The 10,709-nt window shown below is 42.0% G+C and overlaps 1 protein-coding gene across 5 annotated transcripts in view; it reads left to right on the top strand.

The window, feature by feature from the left end:
* Window positions 1–1,672: 1,672 nt before the first annotated feature.
* BMPR1B (bone morphogenetic protein receptor type 1B) overlaps window positions 1,673–10,709 on the top strand; it is a 423,394-nt gene continuing 414,357 nt past the window's right edge. For 4 of the 5 annotated variants that reach the window (XM_065907204.1, XM_065907198.1, XM_065907205.1 and 1 more), the window contains exon 1: window positions 1,673–1,816. The gene's annotated coding sequence lies outside the window, so the exon portion shown is untranslated. The remainder of the gene's footprint in view (window positions 1,817–10,709) is intronic. The other variant, XM_065907199.1, reaches the window with a different exon arrangement.

The following is a 10,709-nucleotide window of genomic DNA, read 5'->3' as shown; positions in this document are numbered from 1 at the left end:
ACCAGTAATTCACACAGTAGAGGGGATAGATTCAATCAGGTTTATTTCCTCTTTAAACCTGGTTAATATCAGAAGATGGAGATGATAGGAAATTTGAGGACACTGAGGAAAGTAATTTAGGAGCACAGAGAATTTGGTAAGGGTAAAATGTGTGGATTCTACTTTGGGATTCTGGGGAGAGTAAGATGATTACTTGTACTAAGGACTAGAATGTGGGTTGTGTAAGAGGGGTGAGATGATGTCAATGACAAATGTTACCTGCTTTGGAAAATTTCTAGTGGTACGCTAAACAGAACTTTCCTCTCTGTCTGGCACCAAGAACCAGAACGCAGGTTAGTCCTGATAATATCATGGTCCAGATATGTACTGAAGGCATATAGACTTCTGTGGGGACCTTAACATGTCTTTGGGGAAAACATGCCTACATTTTACAGGCTCATCAATACATGCCTGGATGACCACCTGCTCCTGAGTGGAAGTTGCATAAAATGTATTTACATACAGTTGAATTTCTTATAAGCTCAAAGGATTGTATTTAATGTTTAGCATAAAATCATTTAATGGGAATAATTTAAGAAAAGGGAGGAGGTGAAAAGAAAATGGTAGGCTAAGAATTAGACAATAGAAACAGATACGAAAAAAGTTGGAAAATTCAAGAGTGAAATGGTATTAAATGATTTGAATCACACATTTGGTGCCTAGAGAGGGTTTATCAATATATAGGGAAGATGGAAAAATTTTACAAAAGGAGGAAATTAATCCTGGAGGGTAAATAACTGAAAGGCACTGGGAGGAAAAAAGTATTTGGAAGTTATTAGATGTCTCCCTGGAAAATACTGTGAACAAAATAGTTGATTTTAAAAAGTTAACTCTTCTCCCCAAGTTTCCTGAAAGACTAGCTTAATTTATATTTACCTCCTTAGAAAATATTCTAACACTGAAAGATTTAGCAAGGATATCACAGAGGTTACATACCTTCCTGAAATAAACATGCTGATTGTAAAATTTCATCAAATACAAATGGAAGATGTTTCCTTGTTTTTTTTTTTTTTTTTTTTTTTTTTTTTAACAATTTCAAAATATTTGAAGAAAGGAAATATTTCTTTTCCCTAGGAGGCCCACCTGTTTCAGGGTTTTTACACTCCTCGTCCAAAACTGCAGGCATAATTTGCCGTGTAAGTGTATTTTTTACGAGGTGTGTGAAAGTTTTTTTATCAACTTCTCCAAAGTGTCAATGGCCTTGATGAGTTTCAGTCCACTGCGCTAGATCAGTTTTGGGAGCCCCTTCCAGGCTTTCAGTGTACAGTAATCCCACCTTTGTTCCTCAAACCTGTTTTTCTTTTTTTGAAACCCCTTCTTACACATGACCGAGAAAGCATCTGTGATTGAAACCGAGGTGAGGCTCTGAGAGGCAGACGGAACTGGGACGTGCCCCGCCTCGATTCAGGGGATGCGGGGCGGCCGAAGGGCGGGAGGCAGCCGGCTCCCCAAGTCCGCTCGCCTTTCCAGACACAGGCGGCGGCGCTGGGGCAGCTCCAAGTGCGTCGAGAAGTGTAATCCCTCCGCTAAGTACTTGGCTCTCAGGCTCCAATCACTAGTGGGAGCTGGAGAGGGCAAGTGAAAAAAAAAAAAAAAAAAAAATTCCAGAGGCAGCAGAGGAGCTAGAGGGAAAAAAAAAGTCCCGCGGCGGCGGCAGAGCGGCCACGGCGGCCAGAAGTTGACGGCGCGGCTGTGCGCGGGGCGCGGAGTGGGCGCGGGCCTGCGGGGCGCCGGGACGGGCGGCGCCGAGGACGCCAGTGCCGGGGCGCGGCGGCGGGTAAGGCGCGCGCGGGCGGAGGGCTGGAGGGCCGGCGCCCGGCTCGCGTGCGGGGGGCCGTGGAGCCGAGCCGAGCCGAGCCGAGCCGGTGTGATCAGGCGGGCAGAAGGCGGTGCGGGACGGGCCGCACCCGGGCGCAGGGCTGGGCGGGCGCGCCGAGGAGGGGAGAGCCAGGCGCACACCGTGGGGGCGGCGGCAGCCCAGGAGGCTTTGTGCGCGGGCGTCTCTGCCGGGATCCCCAGCCCCAGTGCCTCTGCCGGCAAGGAGTCCGGGGGCAGAGGCGGCTGCGGGTGGGACACGTGCTCGGGGTTGGGAAGGAAGGAGGGACGCAGCGAGGCGGGGAGTCGGGACCTGTGCGCCCAGGGAGCGGAGGGATGGGGGGCGGGAGGGCAACCCTGGGATCGGGGAGACCGGGGGAACCTAGCCGCCGCTGGAGGCGCTGAGCCCGCCGAGACTGGACCTGGGGGCCCCAGCTCCGTACGGAGCCACCTGCCCCGGCTGCCTCCCGAGACCCAGCCTGCGGCGGGAGAAAGTGCGCAGCGGGCCGGTCCAGGCGCCTGAGACCTGGCGGCGCTCCTCTGGTGCCTCTGTTCCTGTCTGTTGCTCTCCTTACAAGTTCTCAGTGTTTCTCTGCCTTCTTCCTTCCATTCTCTTTCTTCCTCTCCCCACCCACACTCTCTCTTTCCCCCCGTTTCTTGCCATCGTCTTTTCTGTTTCTCAGTGTATCCCTCCCTATCTCTTTATACCCAGTCTCCCACACTTCTGTCTCTCTCTCTCTCATTCAGAGGCTGACTTTCTGTCCCTTGTCTCACTCTCTCCTCTCCACACCCATCCATCTATTCGTCCGTCTCCATCAGGGCTCCGTAGTATTTCTGACAGTCCCTAGAGGTGTTAGGATTATCTGACACTAGAGAAGATCCTCTGGAATTGTCTGGTGTGATGCCTCATTCCTTCTGAGCCGCACTTCGTCTGGGTCCTCGACCCTTCGAATTTGTTCTCCACGGAATGAGAACACTGGTTTCCTTGAGTTATTAGGAATTGTTCTTAGTTTCCTTTTCACCAAGGTGAGGTCGGTGACAGAGAAGCCACAAAGGTTCCAGTGAAAGAAAACAGAAGAGAGCTGCTTACTGCCCCTGACATAGAAAGAGAATGTATCGGATGTATCCACAGTAAAGCAGATCTACCTGAGAAAAGGCTCCTAGATTCTGGAAAGAAACACAAGAGGCTCTATCAGTAATGAGAGGAGTTAGCTAACAAGTATTTGAAAATAATTTGAAAGAGCGCTTAAGGAAATTTCTCCCTGTCCTAAACTGTTGCCAACTAATAACTGTTTTTCTTACATACTTTTTAAAGGATCCTAGTGACAGCTCTCCTAATTATTGTTTTGGGAAAATCATGGGAAATGTCCTGTGTCAACTGAGACGTTTGTCTTTAGGAAAATATTCAGTCTTTGTACTCTTATACCTCTTTACACTCTAGTGATCAAGAAGAATTATTTCTAACTGCAAAGAAAATAGAAAAGGATTTGTCAGTCATTTTAAAACATGAGACATTCCAGAGATCAATAATTTCTTTGGAAAACTTTCAGTATAAGGATGTTTTGAAGGATATTACATCTTAGTGAAATATGCAAGTTATTACACACTTAGATCATTGTACGATGCCAAAAAAAAAGATTGTGTGCTATAAGCAAATCATAGCAGTGATGGTTTTTTTCTTTTTTATGGGAAACATAGCTGGAAATTAATTGCTCTGATTTTCACTGTTTTCTTTAGTCATGCATAATGTACCTTTGTTTTTAGCAAAATATGGCCTAGGGCTACAACACTTGATACAGTGTGTTATTTGTCCAATCTGAATTACCATTTAGAAAACCACCTTTTCCTTTTGGTCACAAGATATGAGTTGATGCGATCTCATTACTCATGTGCTGGGGTCTGCTGATGAATTTTAATGGCACTGACTTGTGATTTTAAATCAAAATGTTAGTTTTTGGTGAGTTAAAGTCTTGATTTATGTCATGTTAGTGAATCATCACTATTTATAGGGGCTTTGCCACCTTGTCTGCCAGGTGCTACACAGCATTTCGCCTGGGCAGGGTTGTCTGAAATTGCCTGTTAGATTCTGGTTCCTGAGTGACGTGCTGCCTCTACTTATGGTGTGTTCACATATGCCCTTCAGAATGTTCTAGTTGTTAAAGATTTATCAAAAAGAAATTGACTTATTTTTTTCTTCATAAACTTTGAAAACTGTGTGAGATGGCATGATAAATTATTTTTGCTACAGTAAATACTGATTGTATTATTTACTTAAAAGAATAAAGCAGTTTAAAATGTGATTTTTTGGGGGGGATAACATATAACACCCTTCACTTTTCCTCAACACTCATACTTATCATTAAAATCAGTTGTCATCTACTCCAACCTAGCACAGCCTTCCCTAATTTTTTAAGCTACCTTATCTCTGCCTCTCTGAGATGGGATATTATCCTTTTTTTTAGCTTCTCTGGGTTTCAGATGGCCCAGCACAGTACTTGCCACGTGACATTAAAAAAAAAATCCTTCAAGAATGATTTTTTCTCTTCCAATTTGTCTCTAACTTGTGATGCTTACGTTTTGTAGATGCAGTAGCTCCAGGGAAATACGTTAGCATGGTATAATAGAGCATAAACTGAGGGTTGAAAGAGTCCTCAAGAGCATCTCATCACACATTAATATTAACATTGAAGCAGACAAGGCCCAAAGAATTTGAAAACCATGCTCAGAACTAGACAGTGAAGTCACGTGGGCTATAGAACTGAGACCTTATATTCACTGTGCCACAGTTGTTTTTTTTTAACTGGACTCATGCCTGGCTTCTTCCACTTGAAATGAGTATATCTGTCTGTTATTAGAAGCAAACAGTTACTTAAACTCTGAAGAGTCCTTCTCAGGCAAACCAGTAAGAGTCATGTCTGAAATGTATCAATTTGCAATAACTTACAATCATATTCTACATATGCATGAAGGTGATATCTTTTAGAACATTGCCTATGTGCTCTTAGGTGTTAAGCATTATTTTGGGTGCTGTGTCAGCTTGTGCAGACTGACTATTTCTACCGGCAAAGAAGACTTAAGCTCTCTGGACTTAAACTGTCTTCTCTGTAACTTCCAGCATGTATGTTGAAGAGGGCTGGGGAGAAAAGAAAGGAAGTTTAGACCAGATTAAGGGCTCTTTTTGAAGTCTCTTCAGAGACCACCAGTTGAACTCCCAGAACAACTGCAGATTCATCTGTTTTACATATCAGACTTCTCTGTGAGCTTTTGTTTGAAAGAAAGCTAACACAGTTAAAAAAAAAAAATCTTGAAGACTTCTTCACTTGATGTTTTCCAATCTTCCTTCCAGTTCTTGAATTTAACGATAAAGATCATTTCTGGGTTTTAATTCTGGGTATCTGAAGGATGATTGATAAAAGTGTTAAGAGTAGGAGAAACTGCTTTTGTCCAAGGGATACTAATTTCGGGTTTCCATATGCCAAATGTGATGTGATGGCAGACATTGAAGTAGAATTGTTGCAGTATATAGAGGCAGGCCAGAATTCAGGGAGAGGAAGGGGCCAGAGCTCGACATAGAGATTTAAAAGCCATTCACACTGAATTAATAATTAAAATTAAGGAAAATGGAAACTTTTTAGGGGTGGTCTGGAGAGAAAAATGAAGATTTGGAGTGGAGAACAGGGACATCTTATATTACTTCTGATTATTTTTAAAGCTCATCTCTAGTATTAAGAGAAAAAAAGCCCTTTGCTGTCCACCTGAAACTATCACAACATTGTTAATTGGCTGTACTCCAATATAAAATAAAAACTTTTAAAAAAGGTGATTCATGATTTACATCCAGCAGTAATCTGTTTTCCTGAATTTTAGAACATCCACATATATGCTAATCATCTTAATTACATTCATTTTTACTTAAATGTTTGAGTGCCCAATCTGTGCCTGGCATTATTGTGTACTTTGGGACGTTGCAGCCAAAAGAGACATAAGACCCTTGTTATCACTGAACTCTCATTGTAGAGAGTGAAAACAGTGAATTATAAACAAGCGCATAAGATAATTTTCAGTGGTGCAAATTGCCACTATGAAAATAAGGCAGGGTGATATGACAGTTCAGTGACCAGGGCTGCTTCATGTGAGGTGGTCAAGGAAGGTCTCTTTAAGGATGTTTCCAAACAAGAAAGAGCCAGCCCAGTGAAGATCAGGGAGAGCTTCTGGCAGTGAACTGGGAATTATAAGGTTTTCACGACAGCAGCAGCAGGCTGGGCACCCTGGTAGTCAGGGGAGATGGTAGAAATGAGGTCAGAGAGATTGCCAGGCCAGTGTTAAAAAGTATGCATTTTATTCAAAGTACATTTTATTGACCTACCCAGGAGGATTTTAGACAGAATTGAACAAATGTGACTTAGCATGTCTGTCTGTAGTGTGAGCAAGCATGTCTGAAGATGATGCAGAAAGCTGTGAGAAAGATCTGGCTGAGTTGGTGGTTTGGCCGAGGGTAGAACCCTGAGAGATTGATCAGACATTGTTCTTATCACTGAGTAAGAGTCTCTGGGTTTAATCATGAGTCATAATGTGTGGCCTCCATCCGCTCACCACCCTGCCGCCCCCGCCACTGATCTACACTGCGGCGGTCCACTGGTTCAGGAGTTGCTTTTGCTTTGAGATTGCAGACCTCAGCACCTCACTGTTCCCGCCTTTTTGACAAGTGTTAGTTGCTCAGTCGTGTCCGACTCTTTGCAACCCATGGCCTGAGCCCCCCAGGCTTCTCTGCCCATGGGATTTTCCAGGCAAGAATCCTGGAGTGGGTTGCCATTCCCTTCTCCAGGAGATCTTCCCGACCCAGGGATCGAACCCAGGTCTCCCTCATTGCGGGCAGTTTCTTTACCATCTGAGCCACCAGGGAAACTTCATCTCACCTCTTTATCTTCCTTCAAATATGTCCTGGGCTGGAAGCAAGTTTCTTGACTCCAAGGCTGCAGAATGCCTTGGGAGGTGTTGTGGCGAGGTTCTTTCAGACTCAGAGTGAGCCTTGGACTCCCTGGGGATGCCCAGCTCTTCAGGCTAACCTCTCTTCACTTCAGTATACCTAAAGTTTGTGTTCTGGTTACAAACGAAAGGAAGCAAGTTGGAATTTCTCTAATCATGTTAGCGTGTCATATTTTTCTACCCCTCAGCTTTGAAAACTGTCTGCTTCTTGAAAGATTTCACTGTGAAGCCCACATTTGAGATTTGGGTCTCACCTGTCATATCGCAACCTTTGCAAAGAGCATACAGTAAACATTCAGTAAATATGTGTGGAATGCCGTTGGATGCAATCTACTAGAGATGCCTCATTTTGATTCCGCTGACTTTATTTTTCCTGTCTTTCAACAAGTATATGGTTGCATGTGCCTTCAACTTACAAGATAATAAGTAGCAAGTTTGGAAATGATTTTTCTGCAGTTTGCATTTACTTATTGGCTGAAGGAAAAGATACAATCCAATATATCTCTCTATAAGATTTCTTGCCTGGCTGTCTTAAGATAAACATTTTAGTCATTTTTATAGCAGTTAGATAGATACGGGTTTAAACAAGTACAGACATGTCTGTCACTCGTTAATTTGTTGATTTATGAATCTGAGGTGATTCCAAGGAGGTCTGTAATGATGGTGCCTTTGTCTAAATTAATCTCTTGATAGAAATCAGTGAGTTTTATCTAACTAAAAAGAGTTTACAACCATCTGTAAAAGGTATTAAATTATCATTAGTTTCTTTTCTGGAAACAAGCTACTGTTCTGCTGTTGTCCAATAAGCATTTAGCCACACTGGTACACGTAATGGGGGATTATCCCTAAATCCTTTTGTTAACAAGTGTGTTCTGCTCAGATGGGCTTACAGGCAAGTTGGTTGGTTGTATCTAGCAATTCTGCTTCACTGTTTCTTTAGATCCTTTTCAGTTAAGCTGTCTCTTCTGGATCTGAATGTCCTCTCTTCCTGTCTGACTTCATTTTGCTAAAACCTCTTGCGTTATACCCGCTGGCTTCTGTGTGAAGGGCCTTCTATATGCCTCTCCAGGTCTGCTCTCAACCCTCCGACTTTCGTCCTCTGTCCAGGATGACACCTGGCTGAACCGTGTTGATTTCCAGATGGCTTATGTCACTGGGGACCTCCAGAGACAGATTGGAGGGACAAGGTAGAGAAACGGGTATTGATTCTTTGGTTTGCTCCCAGTTGATGGGTCCGCTTGGGCTGCCTGTGTCTCTGCACGGAACGTCACTTCTGCTCTTCAGCTGCTCTTCTCTGTGTTCGCTTCTTTCTCAGGACTCCAGTGATCTCTGGAGTTATCTCCTCTGTTTTTATGCCCCTGATTTACTGCACTCTCCTCCAGGTTCTTTTACACTGCACCTATACCTTATTAAATTGTTTGCAAATAAATCCTCTTCAATTTTTCAGAAATTTGTAATGGTTAAGATCCTCTTTTCTGTTGATTTAGCTTCTGAAAAGCTGCCTCCATTTCGGAGCCTTCTTCAACTGATAAGAGCAGTCAACTCCCCTTACCTTGTTGGACCCCCACTTTCCACCAGGTTTACTTGCTGCTTCTATCCATGCAGCAGTGACACAGCAACCTTACACTGTTCTTATATAAATACTTTTCTCTCAACCAGTTTATTGGCTTCAGTTCTTTGCTTTATAGTCTGTAAATTTTCACATATGTACTTTGGTTTCACTCACTCTTTTATTCATTTATTAACACGGTACATACTTATAAAGTTGCTGCTTAGACCAATGCACTGTGCTCAGCGTAGGTACAAAAAGGCAGATGTTTGTCCTTTACTTGGGTTGAAGACTGGGGAGGAGACAAGAAATAAAAAACTAAACATTATATTTACAAATCAAGTTTGTAATTTATTATTCAGTGACCACAGAGAGGGAAAACAGTCTAACCAAATTTCTCTTGTTTAGTAATTCTTGAAATTTTTAGGTTGAACACCATGGCAAGTTATTGCTATCTCATCACATACTCAGTGAGAAATTGGAGTTCGAAGCAGTATGAGTTATCCAACTAATTCAGATACACAGTAGTGTATTTTAGTTGATTGCATTGTTTTCATGATATGTTCCAATGGAACAAAGGTTTTTGGGATGCCAGGTTGTGTAACTCAAGAAGGATCGCATGGGTGGCAGCCTAGCCTACTGCTGAACTGTGAGGACTCTGGAGTCTGACTGCCTTTTTCTGTCACTTAATAGATGTGTGGCCTTGAACAAGCTGCTGAACCTTCTGTGTTTCAGCTTCATCATCTGTAAGATGGAAATGGCAATAATAGTGATTATGTCCTCGGTTTGAGGATTAGAATAGTGAATATTTGTATAGTGTTTAGAACAATATCAGGTACATAATAAACACCACAGAGGCATTCAATAAGTAAATAAATGATCAGAGAAGTCTGGGAGTTGCAGATATGTTTAAACTGAAGCCTTGTGTGAGCCTTAATTATGCTAATGTGCATTGTGACCATCCCCACAAGGGGTGTTTTGACCCTGGGGCTTATATTTTTCCCTGCATATATCATTGGACGAATGTTCCTCAGAACAAACTTTTGGAAAAATTTATACAAATAATTGGCTGAATATTTCACCAATCTGTTGTTTCCTGAGAGATGGGACTTGTTCCTCTACCTGTCACACCTGTTAAAGAGTGGGAATCCAGTTCTTGTTCCCCTTTCTTTCCCCCTTTTTCTTTTTAAAGGTAAAATGAATGTTTTTTTCATTACCAAGAGAAAGACTTTCTGCTTGTATAGATATAAGTATACTCAGGGCCTCTGGGGCTCACAGACCCATGGTTTACAGTCTTCTAAAAATATACTAATTGTTTTATTTTTCTAATAAAGGATGCATATTCCTTGAAGTGAACTTGGGAAGTATAGAGAATTCTAACAGTTAAAACCACTCTTTTCTACCACAGAGATAGCTTATTAACTTTTTGGGTCTTTTTTTTTTCTTTATATAATTAAGAGTATAGTATAATATGATTTTGTGTCTTGCGTTTCTTTTTCACTTTATTTTATATATTATTCTCAATCCCAGACGTGTAATGACTTCTGGCCTTCAGTTGATTGGTAATCTACATTTCAAAAGAGCTTCCTTCCTTACCTCCCCAGTTCTGTGGCCAGAGACAATATGAAAATAAAATGGTGTATCTAGAACGAATTTCTCATTTTAAGTATTCTCGGAAATTGGAACCACCTGGTAAGCAGCTGGCAGTTCTGTTTAAGAGACCTGGAGTAGGTGACCTCAGGTTGCTTCATTTATGAGTCATTGCAGTGTTCTAGCCGGCAGCCAGATGGACGCACAAGAACCCATGACCAGGCTGCTTTGGAGGCAGTCCTTAGTCATCCTGAGTGCCTGAGTGAGCTTATATAATGTTGAGATGAACTCAGAAAAGTTATGCAGGGAAACCTGAATTATTCCAGGATAAATTTATTGGTTACTCAATTTTTAAATGATACTTTCGTCCTTCCATTGCATGTTTGAGTTGTAGGATTCTAATAACATACTAATACGTGGTTCTCTATTTTATCCTGTTTTGTAATTTTATATTTTAAGTGAGAGACAGTGTTGCATCTGTATGTCAGTACATAATGGAAAGCTGTAAAAAATACTAAATGTTGTAAGTTTTACTCTGCGTACTTTATAAGTGAGGGATGCTGTTGTGGTTAAAATATGTCTGTTCAGTAAGTCCTTTTTCATTCAAAATATTTCAACAGTTCTGAATCTTTATCTCAAGATTAAGTCAATCATGCTTTAAAACACTTATATCTTTAACATCTGTAGCAAATGAAAATGTTTAAATTCTTTCTGAAGAAGAAAACCATGC

This window comes from Muntiacus reevesi, chromosome 16 (genome assembly GCF_963930625.1).
Source record: "Muntiacus reevesi chromosome 16, mMunRee1.1, whole genome shotgun sequence".
In the NCBI taxonomy this organism is placed as follows: Eukaryota; Metazoa; Chordata; class Mammalia; order Artiodactyla; family Cervidae; genus Muntiacus; species Muntiacus reevesi.
The sequence above is the reverse complement of the archived record's forward strand: the minus strand, read 5'-3'. Positions and strand labels throughout refer to the sequence as shown.